Raw genomic sequence first — 18655 nt, 5'->3', positions numbered from 1 at the left:
GAGTAATCTCCTCAACTCATAGTTTTGCTTTTTTGAGGTGGGGGTCTCACTCTGTAACTGGGCTGGCCTGGAACTCTTTTAGTAACCTAGAGTATCCTAGGACACAAAGCAGTCCTGCCTCTGAGTGCTGGGATGACAGGTGAGTCCTGAGCCACCACTCCTGGCCCAGATTACTCTAGAATATACTCTAGAGTTTATCCTAGAATGTACTGTTTTCTCGAAGTCTTTGAGTATCTTTGTAAAAATTCAGCCTATTCAAGGCCTTAATCCACCTGATACAAACTCTAACACAACAAGCATTTATCTATAGTTCAAATAAAATTGATCAGCTATTTTAAAAACAAGTGTAGAATATATCTTATAGTAATTTAAAAGGCTATAACCTGACTTCTTGCCAAGAAATGTCTATTAAAATTACAACTTGATAAGAGCCTGCATTTGCAGCCAAAATTTAAACAATGTTAAAATTTAAAACTAACAAAGAAACAAAGCCAAAACCAAAACCATCCCTGTGAGGCCTGGCTCTTTCTGAAGGGAAATGGAGGACAGGACCTAGGGCCATTGACGGAATGGTGGGATGGTGGAAACTGCTGTGGTATGCACTGACAACAAAAAATAACTTTAAAAACAGTGAAGAGTCAAACGAACAAAACACTAAATAAAAATAGATCTTGTCTCTACTGTAAGGTAAAAAGAAAAGGTTTTCGGCAATAAGCAACAACATTAAAAATACAATTGGCCTTCTTTATCCATCAGCTATGCAGCTATGGATTCAGCCAAGTGCATATACAAGACATCTTTACAAACCCTGTATTTATCCTGTACATTGGCCTCTTTCCCCTAAACTATCCAGTACCACAATTTACACAACATTTACACTATACTGGGTATAGTAAGTAATCTAGAGATTTTTTTTTAAAGTAGACAGAAGGGGCTGGAGAGAAGGGTCAGCAGTTCACCAGACCACTTATAACTGCCACCAACTCTAGTTCCAGGAGAGTACCTAGGCCTCATGCATAGATCCTGGCTCACACACAACTAAAAATAAACCTTTAAAGTAAACAGAAGAATGTGTATAGGTTAGATGTAAACATTACGGGAGGGCCTTGAACATCTTTCAATTCTGGTACCTACAGGGTGTTTAGAAACAACAGCCATGGAATTTACGGAAGGCTGAATATGTAGATACCAGTAATACCAAGCCATTGGCAGGGTGGTAGGGCAAACATGGTTTCCTCAAAAGCAACACAACTGTATTTTTGCCTCAAAAACACTTTGCCCAAGTAAAAACATAATATTGCTTATATATGCATTATACATACAAGTATGCTTTTATAAATTTTAAATACTAAAAATAATAGCACACCCGAGCTACCAATGTTTGGTTTTCTTGGATATGGAGAGAAGATGGAGCTGGAAGCAAAGACACTTCCACATTAAATGGCAAACATCAAGGTCAACCCCACCTCTGGACTGCTGTGCAATGGCTATTAAGAGACACAGTCTGCCTTCAGGATGCCAAGGTTTGAAACCTGCAAGTCGCTTTATTTTTACATAATAGATGAAATGAAGCTAACATCTGCTATTTAGAATACAAAATTGAAATCTAAAATATCACCATTAACTACACCCTTAGAGTGAACTTCCAGATTCGGAGGTCCTAAGTTACTAAGAACCCTATTTCATATCTCCATGGTTGATCACGGCACGTTTTCTAAGTGCAATCTGTATCATTCCAAGTGTTTCATAAACATCTTGAGTTTACAGAAGAGATCTGGAAGCAACCAGGGTTCCACTCTTTGACTCAATTATTCTGAAAGGGAAAGTCTCTGTCTCTATTATCTTTATTCCCTAAGTCTAATTTTAGGGAAAAAAATATTTTTAGTTTGACAGGACTGTCAACAGGTAACTAATGACATTAAACATCGGGTAAAACAAAAAGGAAAGAAAAAGATGAAGAAAGAACAAACTAGGCACGATGATATTACTTGGACATGGAAATCACAGACTACAAAGTATCTGAACCAGAAATGTCCTTTTGCCATTTAGCTTTTCAACCATCTGGCCTGATGCAGTAACTCCCAAATCTCTGTGTGCTTTCCCCATCCAAGAGAGGATCAACCTAAAGAACTGCTCCAAACAACTAGCATGTGGCAAGCACAGGATACAGGCTCTAGAGAGGCACTGCGAAGAAAGCATTCTCTAGCTTCTAGCAGTGAAAGAAGTTAAGTCAATTAAACTATTAAGATGTTATATCCAGAAGTGTCTCACCTAGACTACACTGGTCTAAAAGTGTTCAGCTGACATCCTGCATTCTGCTTTGCCCATACTGGAACCTCCTTACTCTTGGGCAAGAAATGGTTTCCAAAGCCACAAACTTGTGAGGTCTCCTTGAGCTGCCCTTTCATGTCAGATTCTGGGCCAGCTCACATTTCCAGAGTGATGTGCACCAGATGAACCTCCCGGACACCTTCCCTTCTGCTGAGAACTCTGTGGCTAGTGAGGCTCCAGCACATAGGGCACAAACTCAAGGCCATAGTGCTGCTGTGATTCCGGAAATGGCAGCTGGGAGGAAAGGTTCATCCCTCTCTGGCTTTAGTGTTGGCAGCCCTGCCCGCTGAGCTGGCCCACTGCTTTTTCCCCAGGGTACCTGCAATCCTCCTGTTCCTACAGCACTGTATTGTTTGTATGACCTTTTCTAGGGATCTTCTAAGTAATGACTGAGCTTCCTGTTTCTGCAGCCAGACTCCATGACTAGCTCCTGCTTTTCCAGCACTGTACCACTAGCACCCAGCTCAGATCTCACCAGCTCTCAGATACAACCGTGCAAGAGCCCAGTGGTTATCTTCACACCAGGTCCTAAAGAACAGTAACTACAATGACTGTCTCATCCCTTTTTCTCTGCTAGATACCTCAATGCCCACACCTACTGCTAAGGACAAAATGTGAACTGCACACCAGGACACAGCCAACCCCCCACCCCCACCCCCCACAATCAATATTCTCCAGTCAAACAGCTGCAGAGTGTGTTACTGGATTATGCTGGAGCTGAGCTTGAGCTCAGACCTCCCACAAAACATATGGAACCCATTACTAGGAGGAAGATTTTTTTCCTGCAAACGGGAGGAAGCTCAGGCCAAGAGGCTTCCCTTGAGCTTATTCCTAGGCATCAAAGTCATTACATCTAAATCTACGTTTTACTATGACTAACTGAAAAGCTATTTTAGCATAATATTTGTTTATTTGTTCATTGGTAATTGTATGCACCCTGTATTGATCATATTCATTCAATTCTTCTGCTTAACTCTAGCCAGATCCAGCCTCACCTCCCCATTCCCTCCAACTTCATGTCTTCTTTTTCCTATTTTTATAAGACAGAGTCCAATTTGTGCTGCCCATAGATTCCTGGTATTGGGTCATAAGTGGTTCAACTACCACTCCTCTTAAAACAGCAGACTCTCTCTTCCCCAGAAGCCCCTCAGCTGGGGTGGGGAGATCATGGACCCCTCCCCACTCCATACTAAAATGTTGACTGGCTTGATCCTGTGTAGGTAGCCCCAGGTTCTGTGAGCTCCTGAGTTCAGGGGTCCCTGTCATGCCCAGAAGACAATATTGCTCGCTAACCTCTAGCTCTTTCAGTTTTTCTTCCTACTTGTCTGTGATGTTTGTTGGGGAACAATACAGAGGTTCCATTTGTGGCTAAGCACTTCATTGAACCTACTACTGTTAATCTGCTAAATGGACACAGCATCAAACTTCTCCCTAATTTCAGGTTTTTTTCCCCATACATTAGTGCATCTGTCAGGATTCGTCAACATTTCTTTGGGCAGTGGATGGTGGTTACAGAAACTTACAACTGGTCAAAGAACAAAGTGTCAGTGGAGTACCCTATGCACACAGCTTAACCAAGGCTATCATGGACAGCAGATGCCCTGTGTACAGCACACTCAGCAACAAGGACAAAAACGTCAGTCACTGGAAATAATGACAAGTTCTTGTCCCCACCTAGCTTTAGCATCTGAGCATCTGTGCGCCTCCAGACCCCACCCAAACACACAAATAAAAAGCCACCACCAAAACAAAATAAAACAGAAATTCACAAAAGCATTATTTTTAACAGCTAAGAAGTAGAAATCACCTAAATGTTCACCCAATGATAAAATAATGTATATCCACACAACAGAATGTTACACTGGAGTAAAAATGAGGCTACAATGTAAATGAACCTCAATAACATGTTGTACTAGATAGTTTTGTGACAACTTGACATAAGCCAGAGTCACGTGAAAAGGGGAAACTTCATTGAGAAAATGCCCCCACCAGATTGGCCTGTAGAAGCCTATGGTGTGTTTTCTTGATTAATGATTGCTGTAGGAGGGCTCAGCTTGCTGTAGGCAGTGCTGCCTGCTGGGCAGGTTGTCCTGGGTTCTGTAAAGCAGCAGGCTAAGTAACAAGCCAGTAAGCAGCACCCCTTCATGGCCTCTCCATCAGCTCCTGCCTCCTCCAGGTTCCTGCCCTGCCTGAGTTCCTGTCCTGAACTCACTGAGTAACGGTGTGTGACATAAGAGTTGTAAGCTGAGATAAATGCTTTCCTTCAAGTTGTTTATGTTCACAGTATTTTATACAGCAACAGAAACCCTAACAAAAAGGGCCATATCCTGAATAACTACATTTATATGACATATCCAGACTAGCTAAATTCCTGAAGACAAAGATTAGTGCTGCCAGGAACAGGACGATGGGGGCCGGAGTTTTGGGGAGAGGGCATTTCTTCATGGAGTGATCACAGTATTCTGGACTTAAGACAGTAGTGACTGGTTTAGAACTTTATGAATATGTTAAAGACTAGTTTTATGAACATTGTATTATTGAGTTAAATATAAGAAAAACTATTATTTTAAGAATTAATGGCATAGAGGAATATCGTAGTCCCTCTGCTGAGGGATCTGCTTGAAACAGCCTACAACAGAATATCTATCTTCAGAACACACAACCTGTTCAAATGAGGAAAGGATTTATTTTCCTACCAATAAATGCCTATAGTAACCAGCCATAAAATCAAATCCAAGGTAAACAGAAGCAAAAACAAAGGTGTATACAATCTGTAGTTAACCAGCAGGTACAGGATGGAACCGACTCAAAGCTGCACAAGGAGAAGTGTTCCGAGTGTGCAGCTCACTTCCTGCTGATCGCAGCGACTTCAACACGTCTGACCTTCTGCCTCAGGAGGAGAACATCTGCAGCCTCGGACTGGTAGAATGAGGCAAGCAGCATTCTCTCCTCTGACTACAGCAACACCTTGCAGAAGGCCTATTGGTATTTGGCCACTAGGGGCCTTCCACTTCAGAGCATTGCTAAATTAAACAAGTCTATGTTGTACCGAACATAGCCAGACCTCCTGGCAGGCTGAGAGACTTCCACAGGCAATGGTTGAGGATGCAGGGGATCAAGAGAAAACAGCACTGGGAGGATAGAAACGCTTAACCATCATTCTGTTCAAGACTGCAGGCTCTCTACCACAAACACTCTAACCATTCCTAACCTTCTGTGCGCATACACATGCAGACAGAAGAGAGGAGCTCAACCATGCTTTTGAAAACCTACTGGCTACATGCCCAAGGATAAGTATCACAACTCACTGTGTCCTTCTATCTGTGCTGAATGAACAGAACAAGGTATGAGAAACAGGGCACAGTGCTAAAGAATGGCCCACCACAGAACATCTTCCTACTCAGTGCTATACCCCATGCAGAGCTTGTCCTCAGTTCCCATCGCTGACACCAACCATGCTTCTTCCTGGACCTATCTTCATGGGACAACCACTGACAGACCCCATGAGGATCATTTATACTGAATGATCTCCCTCCTCTATCCAGCCCCCCGCCATGGTACTGAAGACAAAAAGCCATCAATAAAGCCTCTCAATTGTATTAAATCAGGGCATGACACAAAGCCTTCATTCACCTAACAGGCAGTTAAAAGCACTGCACCGAGACATTTGAAGTGCATATTGTGCAGAACAGTAATTGGTAACCTTTCCCTAAGACTGATGCAATCTGATTATAATTCCCAAGTGTCAGCAGTCAGTTTTTAAGGTAAAAGAAAAAGGAAGTGGGATGGCTTCAAGCACTCAGGGAGGGAGGTGTGGGAGGGTGTCCTTTCCCTCTGACAGCAATTCTCATTTGACTGAAGGCTGCTAGAACAAGCTCAGACTGAAAAGAAATTGTCACATTAGAATTGATTGAACTTACTGGGTTTAACATACACACTTAGCCTTCCCCACCATCTCTCTGAGGACAAGGAAAGATTGTGGGTGAAGCTGTGTCTATCTATGCTATAGATGAAAGGCCAGTTTGCACCGTATTCTCAGGTGAACTGTCCAGTCAGCAGCTAGGCTCTGCTGCTGTAGTCTTCTTCTGTCTAGCTTCAGATGAATTTCCATCATGCCACAAAAGGCACAGCTTCCAGGGCTGGCAGGGAAGTACAGTTTTCAGGGAGGAGGATGGAACACAGAGCTGAGGGATATAGGACCTAGAAAATAACTTGTGGCCCAGGCTACTGCTCTCCCCTCCCCCTATTAAAAGCTCTACCTTAAGCTAAGAAGAACGGAAGAAAATGAATCGGACTGACTCTGGGGACCAGCTATTGTTACCACACAACAGTTGGTGTGGTGATTTCCCCCAACACAATCAGTCTTCTCTCCCTCACTGCAAAGCAGCTTCATCTGGAAAGTCAGCAACCCTGAATACTCAGGCTCAACTTCCCACCTCTGCCCAACTTTCCATCCAGCAACCCCTGAGCAGGCCAGTTTAACTACCTAAACTACCTGCAATGGGGAGAGATGGGTGTCTCCACATCCATTGTGTAAGTGGGCCCTGTAGTCAGCTTGCAGTGCCTCACCAATGCTACTGATTTTGCATTGACATCCATTTACCCCTCACTCCCATAGGTAACTCAGAACTGCTTTCAAGACCGGTAAAACAGGAGATCCAATTGAAAGAGAAAATAGGGGGGTTATTCTATTATTCTCAGTAGGACACCAGGGGGGTATCAGAGGAGGCACAGAAAAGCCTCCTTCATTCAGAACCTACTGCTGCTGTCAAGTCCACCTGGGCTGAACTGTGAGCTATGTATTTTAAAGAGCTGTTAGGGTAGACAAGATGGCTCAGCTGGGGAAGAACTTAACCCAGAAGCCTAAAGACCCAACTTCAATCTAGATCTCATGATGAACGGAAAGAATCAACTCCCAAAAGTTGTGATCTGATATTAATATGTGCACTCTCTCCCTCTCTGTGTTTGTCTTTGTTTCTCTCTCGCCTTGAGATGGCACAAATTTAAAATGCAGGTCCCTTGCACACCAAACAACCCCTAGTTTCCACAGCATGAACACTCTTAAGACAACCACTCATTATGAGAAAGGGAGGTTATGAAGAATTTAAAATGTTTTCAAAGAAAATTTTTAAAATTATAAAAAGACTTACCTCAGTAAAAATATGTATTTTCCTCTCTTACATTCTCTTTCTTAGCACCTTTATTATGAACCTGAAAAAAAAAAGTACAAACTACTTTTTCTTGACCATCTACCACATGCCGGCAGGTGATTGATTACAAACAGAGCACTGAAGTCATCAAAAAGGGACCACCACAAAAACAAAACCCTGACAGAAGGGAAAGCTTCTAAATCAGGAATCCACAGATGATGGGAACTTTGCAGCAGTCTAGGGGCTGGGTAAAGAGCTCCTGCTCCAATCAGGACATCCTCAGTGAGTCATCACACTTCTGGAACCATTTTCTTTTGTCTACCAACAGCACACAACTAAGGACACAAGAGTCAAAGGTCACATTATATGACCCAGCCAGGAACTCCTTGGTGTCTCTTGAACATACATGTGAACAAACATTCATGCTTTGTTCTTATGGCTTCTTACAAAGAAGAATTTGCCTCTCACCATACTTCCTAATGTTTGTTATGGTTCCTATAACTGTCTTCAAGGTGCTAAGAATGTAACAGGTAAGAGAGAAGATGAGTCTCCTAACTTGCAAGACAAAAAGGAAGACTGGAGTTAAGTCTTCCCTCACTTGTTTAGCATCTGGTTTGCTTCTATCAGGTGTTTGCTTGGGTGCTAGGCATTCTTCATAGGATGGTCATATCTCTCTGGTTTCCAACATAATTGAGGTATGAATCACCAGCTGAACAAGCTACTGGATATGACACTGTTTTTACTGAATGCCATACTTGACTGGCAACAGAACATTCTAGATAGCACCCTAGAAACCCCAGGTCTTTGGGAAATGTCTAGCAGCATCATGGACACAGTGTATGCAAGAGAGGACTAAGTAATGCAAGGCTAGAAAGCAAGAAGGAAGCCTTGAATGCCAGACCACACTTTGTGATCGATTCTCAAATGTACTGATTAGTGAGTATACCAGGGCAAGCCTGTATAATACCAGCTGGTTGGGAGGCTAAGGCAGGAGGATTACAAACTCAAGGCTTAACTGAACTACACAATGAATTCAAGGTCATTCTGAAAAACTTAGTGAGAGTACATTCCAGAATTGAACAATAAAAGGAGGGAGAAGCTGAAACTGTAAGCACAGTGGTATGTGCTTCCCTAGCATACAAGGGACCCTGGGCTATATCACCACTACAGCAAAGTCATTTTTTAAAAAAGTTGATGACAACAATGCCAACAAACCAGAGCTTCCAGGGACTAAACCACTACCCAAAGCTATACATGGACTGACCCAGAATTCCAACTGCATATGTAGCAGAGAATAGCCTTGTTGGGGCACCAGGGGAAGGGGAAGCCCTTGGTCCTGCCAAGGTTGGACTCCCAGTGCAGGGGAATATGGGGGTGGGGGAGGGGGAGAATAAGGGAGATGTATAGAGGGAATACCTGTATGGGGGAGGGGGAGGGGAGGAAATGGAGGCTTATGGACAGGAAACTAGGAAGGGGAATAACCTTTGAAATGTAAGAAGAAATATATCTAATAAAAATTTTTTTTTAAAAAGTTGACCCTTCTCAGTCTAAGATCTAATATTCCTGTGGGTTTTCTCTTGTTCACTTTCAAACATGTCAAGGATAGCTGGGTGTGGTGGTGCAAGCCCCTGATCAGAGTACTCGAGAGGCAGAGGCAGGTGGATCTCTGTGAGTTTGAGGCCAGCCTAGTCTACAAAGCAAGTCCAGGGCAACCAGGGATGTTACACAGAGAAACCCTGTCTCAAAAACAAAACAAAACAAAACAAAAGGGGTTGGGGATTTAGCTCAGTGGTAGAGCGCTTGCCTAGGAAGCGCAAGGCCCTGGGTTCGGTCCCCAGCTCCGAAAAAAAAAAGAACAAAAAAAAAAAAACAGAACAAAACCACAAAACAAAACAAAGGTCAGGGAGTAGGAAAACGAAGTGGTAAGAAGGTGGAGGACGTAAGTGTAAGCCCCCCTCAACCTCAAGATGTCTGTCAGTGTCCTCCATGTTGCTCCTTTTATAGATAAACCAATTCCAGCTTGGAAAAGGCTAAACAGACTTTGGAGTCATTTCTTTAATGTGATTTTACTTTTCTTGTAGGAAACAAAGTACAAAGATGGCTCAATATGCACAGCACTGAGTTCCCTGCCAGGCTCTGGAGCAAATGCAGTTATTTGCAGAGATGAAGCTGAGTGTGTGACCCCAAATACAAGGCGAAATCCAAAATAGACCAAAGACTGACGAGTAGATGTAATCCCACAGACACCTTAACAGACATAGAATGAGAAAGCCTTTCAGGTAGTTCCTCCAAATTCAGGCTCCATAGCAGGCGGACAGAAAGCATGGAAACCTTAAGGGAACGGTGAGGAGGAGCCAGAGCAATGGCTCAGTGCTTAAGAGCACTGGAGCTCTTCCAGAAGATCTGACTTCAAGTCCCAGGACCCACATGGTGGCTCACAACTATTTATAACTCATCCTAGGGGATGCAACACCATCTTCTTCCCTCTGCAGATATTGTATGCTGTGGTACACATTTAGGCAAAATATCTATAGACATAAATAAATTGTTTTCTTACAGATTATTTTTCTTTTTTTAATAATGAGGCTGGAGAGTTGGTTCAATGATTAAGAGCATTTGTTGCTCTTGGAGAGGAACCAGGTTCAGTTCCCAACACCCATTTGGTGGTTCACAACCATCTATTACTCCAGTTCCAAGGGATCCAATATGCTCTTCTGACCTCTGCAGGCATGCATATGGAATACATACATACATACATACATACATACATACATACATACATACATACAGGCAAAACCACTTACATATATAAAATAAATTTTAAAAATCTTTTTAAGAAGGAAAGAAAAAATGTGAGCCTTCTATTTGCCACAGCGCACCAAGGTGAATGAATACCCACGGACAAGGTGAGGACTGAGACTACAGGGACACAGGGCTAACCTTGGTAACCTATGAAGTGCTAGAAACTAGAAAAGAAAAATGCAAAGGGCACGGACACATGGTTCATAGAAAAATGCAGAGCTGGCAAGATGGTACAGAAGGTAAAGGCTTGCTGTGTGAGCATGAGGACCCAGGTTTGCATCTAGCATGCATGTTTCTACAGTGAGATGGGAAGCTAAGACAGGAGGATACCTGGGAAGTTTGCTGGAGGTAGCCTGGTACACAGCAGCAAAACAGAGATTGTCTCAAGTGGAAGGTGAAGACTGATGCCCAAGGTTGTCCTTTGACCTCTACATGCACAGTCCCCAAACAAAAGTGACACAATGCACACATAAATTTGGGCAGTGCATGTGTCTTAGTTAGGATTACCACTGCTGTGATGAAACACTATGATGGAAAGCAAATTAGAGTGAAAAGAACTGATTTGGCTACACTTCCACATCACTGTTCAATTTAGAAAGTCAGACAGGAACTCAAACAGGACAGGAACATGGAGGTAGAAGCTGATGCAGAGGCCAGGGAGGAATACTGCTTACCTGCTTGCTCCTCATGGCTTGCTCAGTCTTTCACATAGTACCCAGGACCACCAGCCCAGGGATGGTACTACCTACAGGGGCTGGGCACTCCCAAATCAGTCACTAATTAAGACAATGCCCTACAGGCTTGCCTGCAACCGGATCTACTGGAGGTATTTCCTCATTTGAGGGTCCCTCCTGTTAGATGACTTTAGCTTGTGACATAGACCTAGCCAGCACAGCATGTAATCTACAGATGATTTCACAGCCTGTGGAGTATGTTTTTGGGTTAAATGGAAACACTATCTCACTGTATAAGACCCAAGCAAAACTGGATTTCATCATCTACACAGAATCCTCTATAGAAACTGGGGAACAACTATACTCGTCTAAGTTCAAAGTGATATAACTCATGGAGAAAGGAAATATTTATGACAATAAAAACACAGCTCACTGGCCCAGCAGCTCCTCTTGTGGGAATACATCAGGAACATGCTTGTCTGTATAAAAATCATAAACACCCAAGTTTTCACTATGTCATGGTCTGTAAGACTGAAGACAACGTGGTTGTCTCCTAGTGGGGCTGGCTAGGCAGACCCAGGACAGAGGATGCCTAGCTATTTAAAAATGTTTTCTGGGGTTGGAGACACCGTTGTCTCAGAGGTTAAGAGCACTGGCTGCTCCTGCAAAGGACTAGTTTTGATTCTTTACACTCAGGGTGGCTCACAACCAACTGTGACTCCAGTCTCAGAGACTCTTTAATACCCACCTCTGCCCTCTGAGGTCACTGCATGCATGTGGCACACAGACAAACAAGCAACCAAACACTCATACATATATAAAAATATTAATAGAACTTTTAAAGAGTGTTTTATATACATGAGCATGTAAATTGCCCATGTAACTAATGGAAAGCCAGGGAAGGTAGGCTACAGTACACTGCACTTTCCACAAAGAGAAAGATTACAACCTACTGACATTTGCTTTTATCCATAGAGAGAAATGATGAATGTATTTATAGGAAACAGACAAAGGCTATGGGGGGAGCCAAGAGAATTAGAAACTTGGCTTTCTGAACATGCCCACATTATTTAAGTGTTTGAGTTAGAAGAATACTTTGTTCATATAAAAAGGATTCTAAATGTTGAAACAATACTCTCACAAAGAGTACTGCCTATAAGCCAGAGTCCAAATTAAATGATTAGTAAATATTTTTCTTAAATTCTATATTGAATGGAAATTTTAGTACAACCATCACAAAGAGTTAGCATCTCCCTCCCAGTCCAGCAAAGCATGTGACGATGTTAAAAGTCTCTGGAGCAGCAGCCACAGCTATGGCTTGGTAAAATGCAAAATGTCCCCTTACATACCCAGACTCTAGGGGTGGCCAGTTGTCCTGGGGATACATGCTTTACTCTGCTGCTGCTTCTGTTTTCATGTATATGTGATGCGCATTGTGTATACATGCATGTGTGTGTGTGTGTGTGTGTGTGTGTGTGTGTGTGTGTGTGTGCGTGCGCGCGCGCACAGATGCATACAGAAGCCTCAGGTAGATGCATCATCAGGAATCATCCATAGTTTCTCTTTCACCTTATTCATCAAGGAGGTTCTCTCAATCAAACCCAGAGCTCACTGACATGGCCTGTCTCACTAGTCAGCTTGCTCTGCATGTGCCAGCTCTGAGTTCCAAGGCTGAAATTATAGGTGGACCATCACACCCACCCAGCATTTTCCTGGCCCTCCAGTCCTCAGGCTTGTGTCCTAAGCACTAACTATGGAGCCATCTCCACAGTCCCTCATCTGGCACTTCCCCAGGCTAAGCTCACATTTGTCTGCATGACAAATGAGCCCCGGGGCCTTATGAAGAGCTGCTAGCTGGGGATCACCAAATACAAAAGCAAAGAAATGAAGTCCACCTGGGGACAAGGTGCTCAAGCAGTTGTGCAGTTGGATTTCCTGTGAGCCCACCCTGGTGTCACATGGCTCAGACACCAAGAGACAGCTTTCCATACACAGGGCCTGCTTCCTACAGTCAGTGTTTTCAAACACATTTCTTACAAAGCAGTAATAACTGAGAATCACTGAGATTAATCTAAGCACGACCCATGTGAGAAAGGTATAAAGAAAAGGATAAATTTTGCAGAATGGAAAAGCAAATGAAGCAGCAGATCAAAATAACTCATTCACCTAATGCTGCAGAGGCCACTGCCCAACATGAGGCTTTCTGATCAACATTTTAAAGAAAATCACAGTTCTGAGAGTGACTGTGACTTCTAAATCTTCGGTATAAAGAAATCACGATGGAAGGACCTAGAAAAGTGAGAGGCTTCATTTTGCAAGTTATTCTTTGGATTCAGTTTTTGTTGTTAGAAATCAACCAATGTGTGAATATGTTTGTATAGTCCCTATTTCCCTGAGATGGCATGATCAAGACACACTCTTAATTCATAATTGATACTTAATTCATTTAAGAACAGGTAGGTTATGCTGGCTGGTCCTATGTCAACTTGACCCAAGCTGAAGTAATATGAGAAGAGAGAGCCTCAACTGAGTTTAGCTGTATACAAGCCTGGGCTGCATGTTCTTGACTGGTGACTGCTGTGGGAGGCCCAGCAGTACCACCCCTAGAAGGCGGTCCTGGTCTTTGTAAGCAAGCAGGATGAACAAGCTAGTAAGCAGTGTTCCTTCAAGGCCTCTGCACCAGCTCTTCTTCCAGATTCCTGCACTGAGTACCTACTCTGGCTTTCTAAAATGATGGACTGATTTGGAAATGTAAGCAAAATAAGCCCTCTTCTTCCCTTCTTCTTTTGGTCATGATGTTTACCATGACAGAGAAATCCTAACTAGAACAGGAGTGTTTTTTAAAATAATGATTAATAAAAACAACCAAAACAATTGGCCTTTTTTTTTTTATCCTGGGTCTGGATAGTGTTTGCTTAACGAAGTAAGACTGAATTACTTTAATTTAGATGAATTTTCAACTCACAGGGATTCATTGTATCTATGGCTAGACAACTTTAAATGTAGCATCCTATTTTCACAAGTCTTTATTTAGATGTTAATTTCCACAGTGCCTTTTTAAAGTAACAAGCAACACAGAATAAACCTTCTATAGCAAGAAACAACTTATATTTAAAGGAAAAAAGGCAAAAATAAACTTTTTCAGATTTAAAATTTGAAATTTACTGCTGTAGCTACAAATGGACTGAGATGAACTTTTCTTGATTTGTTTTTTTCTTCTAGCATCGAGAAGTTTCCAATGAAGGCAAGTTTGTTTGTGAGCCAACCTCTAGAACTGCTTAGATAGGTAATTTTAGTTTTCACTTTTGAGCACATCTGTATTTTCCAAATGCACTACTATCACTAAGTAGAAAAGGCCTCAGGCCACACTGACTGGTACTCAATGACACTCCCAGCTACCTATCACCATTCATGAGGCTTCAGACACTTCCAGCTCCATTCTTACCTCATACTGCTTAGCAGTTCCAATGTGACCAACATTTCCAACAAGGATTCCCAGCAAAGAGAAACAGCTGCAGATGAACAGGAACCAACCCTGGCTCTTGAGAGCCGGAGATAATCCATTTAAGAGTCGCTAGCCAAAGAGGCAGCCTTTTTATGCATCAGACTTACAGAGAGAATTTTATTTTTACTTGCCAGTGAAAAGTGTATTAGATCCTGCTGTTATAATTAGCTAGATAGTGGAGCATGTGCTTTACATAGTGGTTCTCAAGAGGGCAGAACTGTCCCCAGGGCACATTGTTAGTTACCGAAGAGACTCTTAGATGGCAGCGGAAAGCACCTGCAGTGTTTTGGGCCCAGGATCTAGAGCCATCTAACACATGGGCAGTAGAAGTGATGATCAAGGCTACTCTGACCCATAAGCTGTTTACTACAGATTAACATTGCTTTAGGATTCAATATTGAACCATTTGGCAAGTTACTCTGGGAAACACCCACCACCCTGCCCCAATTACGTAGGCCAATGTGGTGAGGGAAAAGGGAACTGTGTGAACTTTCACACAGCACATTACACCTGAATCCACCAGGTGCACATGGAGCCCTTACTGCCAAGTGCAACAATTTCAATCTTCTATTTCCTTATTGCCAGCGATAAGCATTAGGGATTCAGTGTACTCCCTTAAATGTTGAGAACTCAGACTTTGTATTGGTTACAATGTAGCCTGGAATACAGCATCTCTGGAGGGCTGTATTATCTGAGCCTAGCCTGAGACAGGCTGTGATTTATCTTGAATGCTGTCAGTCAGCCTATGCTGTTAGTCAGCCTATGCTGTTTTTGTCATTAGCAACAATTACCCCAAGTAACACGGTTTTATCTCAAGTCCCAATCTTTGTTCCTGACTTTGAGACACACAGTCCCACAAGTACATGTGCCCATACGTACGTACGTACGTGTGTGTGTGTGTGTGTGTGTGTGTGTGTGTGTGTGTGCGCGCGCGCTCAACCAAACATACTCACTAGCCCCAGGGTCCGTGGCATTACGTCCTACCTAGCAGGGCAGCGTCTGGGCTGTACTAACGTCATAGCACGTATCTTGCCCTTTATTTCTTCTTCACATATAAAGGAGAGCACTCCACTGGCCTTGGATCATGTATATGAAGATATATTATTTATGAACTTCGTGTCAGGGTGACAAACATTTGCCACAGAAGCAAGAGGCCTTGATTTTGAACTTCACAACTATTCATCTGAAGAGTGCGATCTCGTGCGTCAGACAAGAATCAAACTTTTCGGTGTCTTTGCCTAAGGCAAGCCTTGGGCTATCCTCCCGACCTGAGACCCCCCAAGCCCAGCGCACCCCCTCCTCATTCTCATACGGCCTCTGCTCACACACAGGGCCAAAGGATGGCTTCTGAACATTGAGAACTAGGGAACTTTCAGGGACAGAACAAAAGCGGTGGAAAACTTTCTCCCTAGAAACATGGGACGCTGCCTGCAATTTCAGGAGGGCTTGCAGACACACCCTCTGCAGCCCCGCAGGGACCACAGGAGAAGCCGCGAGCAGGGCTGGCTGGGGAGGAGGATGGTAGTTGAATCCCGGACTTGGGCCGTCCCCATCCCACCATGTCCCGGTCGAGTGGCTTCGGCCAGGGCGCTGCACCTCACTGCAGTTCCAGCGTGGGAGCGCGCAAGCAAAGCGCCTGGTACCAAGCCAAGGCTGCCCGGGAAGATCGGGCCGCTGCCGCACACAGGGAACCCCGACCAGGGAAACCCGGAGTCGGTGGCCCGGAGACCGCGGCCGCCCCGCCCCGCCCCGCGCGAGTCCCGGGACAGCGCGCACTCGGCGGCGCAGCAGCAGCCTCGAGGGGCCACCGAGGACCCGGACCTTCCGTCCGCCCCTCTCCCAGAGCCCGGCCTTGCCCTCCACAGCCCTCCCCTGCCTCAGCCCCAACAGACGCCTCTCGCCGGTTCGCCGCTCACCTCCCCGGCCGCCGCCGCCGCCGCCGCCGCCGCCGCCGCCGCCGCTGCTGCTGCAGCTACCACCAGATCTCGCGATACTTCGCTCCGCCCCGTGCTTACCCTCCCGCCTGAACGCGGCGGGCGCGGATCCCGTCCTGGAAGATCCAGGTACCGTCGTGCGGACACCAGGTGGCTTACACCCTGCTTCTCTTCTCACCGTGCATCCGCCCGCGCTCCTAACCCGGAAAAGCGAAAGCCCAGGTGCGAGGCCTCTATCACCGCGCTCTCACCTGGCTGGCCCGGAGCGCATGCGCAGCCGGGCTGCGGACCTAGGAGCTCCTTGGTTGCTGGTTAAGCTCTGGCTGCGCCCACAGTAAGATGCGTCTGCAACCCTTAGCAAGTTCACAGTTCATGCTGCCCCACTAAGTGCATTCTTGCCCCCTTCCCATTCCAGAAGGAGATCACAGTGGACGAGCAGACCGGCCTGTGGAGTAGGTGCGTCTCTGATGCCCCACCCGCGCCTGTAGGATGCCCTCCTCTTGAGCCCTGCCTCACTCCCCACCCCTCAAGAGTTCTCCAGAAAGGAGGAGGTGACCCTGGCACGTGGTCTGTTGCAACCCAGCTTTATGCAACTAGACAATAGAATTCTTTTCACACTTTCACCAACTCCATAGAGCCCTAAAAGTAAAATATGTGCTAAAACAGTGAGAGAACCCAGGATAGAATGGATCATGGACATAGAACCAAAGCATACGTGGACTTAGGTTAGCGGTTCTCTACCACAGGGGTCACACATCAGATCATTCACGTTAAGATTCATAGCAGTAGCAAACTAATTTTGGTTGGGGGTCACCACATGAAGAACTATATTAAAGGATCCTGGCATTAGAAAGGTTGAGAAGTACTGCATTACTTATTCCCAAAAGAAAACTTATAGTAATTGTTTCTAAGGAAGAGAGGCTGGCATAGTGGGATAAATCAAAGTGGGTATCATAACCTCCTGTCTTAGTTATGGTTTTACTGCTGTGAACAGACACCATGACCAAGGCAACTCTTATAAGGACAACATTTAATTGGGGCTGGCTTACAGGTTCAGAGGCTCAGTCCATTATCATCAAGGCAGGAACATGGCAGCATCCAGGTAGACATGGTGCAGGAGGAGCTGAGTTCTACATCTTCATCTGAAGGCTGCTAGGAGAAGACTGGCTTCCAGGCAGCTAGGATGAGACTCTTAAAGCCCACGCCCACAGTGACACACCTACTTCAACAGAGCCACACCTTCTAATAGTGCCACTCCCTGGGCTGAACATTTACAAACCATCACACCTCCCAAGCCTGCAATGAAGAAAATACCCATATGGTCTTAGTGTCTAGGACCTGGCATTGCCTTGTGAGAAAGTGTTTATCTTAGTTTGGGTTTCTATTGTGGTGACAATTATGGCAACTCTTTTGTTTTGTTTTCTTTTGTTTTGTTTTGTTTTTTCCAGAGCTGAGGACCGAACCCAGGGCCTTGCCCATGGCAACTCTTATAAAGGAAATCATTTAATTGGAACTGGCTTACAGTTCAGAGGTTTAGTCCAGTACAGTCACAATGGGAAGCATGGCAGAGTGTGGGCAGGCACGGTGTTATCAAGACAGCTAAGAGTTCTACATCTGGATTCTCAAGCAGCAGAAAGAGAGAATAAGCCACTGAACCTGGCTTGAGCCTTTGAAACCTCAAAGCCCACCTCAATGACACACTTCCTCCAAGGCCACACCTCCTAAGAGTACCACACCCTGTGGGCCTATGGGGGCCATTTTTATTCAGTCTTGTTTTGTATATTCCTGTGAGCTGGCCCCTCTGTGACAACTTCTGCAGAATCAAGAGCCTGGAAGGTTCTAGCTCATCCCTGCAAACTACACTGAGGCCTGCTAAGCTAGCCCATCCTGACAATCTTGGGTCAGCAAATGTGGGCCCACATCAACCTTTCTAACTTATGCTGCCTGGAAACGACTCCTCTTACAGAGACTGAGCATATGGATGCTGAATGTGACAACACAGCTCAACAAAATAGGGTGAAGAAAGGAGATCCCGTCCAACTGGACGCCACTGGTTCAAGCATTGTCTGTTAGCTTGGTCAGTTTTCCCAGAGTCCCCTAGAGGCAGGTTCTCCAGGGAAAGAACCAATAGATACCCTATAGATGCATGAGAGGATTTTTCATGGAGGCTAAGACCCACTATATGCTGCCAGCAGACTAGCAACCATGGAAATCTGTGACATAAGTCCAAAGACCTGAGAGCCAGAATTACTAAGGATA

General features: G+C 44.6%; 1 protein-coding gene and 1 pseudogene across 3 annotated transcripts in view; one reads left to right on the top strand and one right to left on the bottom strand.

The window, feature by feature from the left end:
• Nucleotides 1-16449, bottom strand: part of Mrtfb (myocardin related transcription factor B) — a 165724-nt gene extending 149275 nt beyond the window's left edge. The window contains exons 1-2 of one of the 2 annotated variants that reach the window (NM_001427624.1): nucleotides 16379-16449; nucleotides 7482-7542 (exon numbers count right to left, since the gene is read on the bottom strand). The gene's annotated coding sequence lies outside the window, so the exon portion shown is untranslated. The remainder of the gene's footprint in view (nucleotides 1-7481; nucleotides 7543-16378) is intronic. The other variant, XM_087569215.1, reaches the window with a different exon arrangement.
• On the top strand, nucleotides 13855-16832 carry LOC148002735 (uncharacterized; annotated as a pseudogene). Its single transcript, XR_015631377.1, has one exon. The product of XR_015631377.1 is annotated as an uncharacterized LOC148002735 (transcript).
• The last annotated feature ends 1823 nt before the right edge of the window (nucleotides 16833-18655 follow it).

The sequence above is a fragment of the Rattus norvegicus genome, chromosome 10 (assembly GCF_021556685.1).
Source record: "Rattus norvegicus strain SHRSP/BbbUtx chromosome 10, alternate assembly SHRSP_T2T, whole genome shotgun sequence".
NCBI classification, from domain to species: Eukaryota; Metazoa; Chordata; class Mammalia; order Rodentia; family Muridae; genus Rattus; species Rattus norvegicus.
The sequence above is the reverse complement of the archived record's forward strand: the minus strand, read 5'-3'. Positions and strand labels throughout refer to the sequence as shown.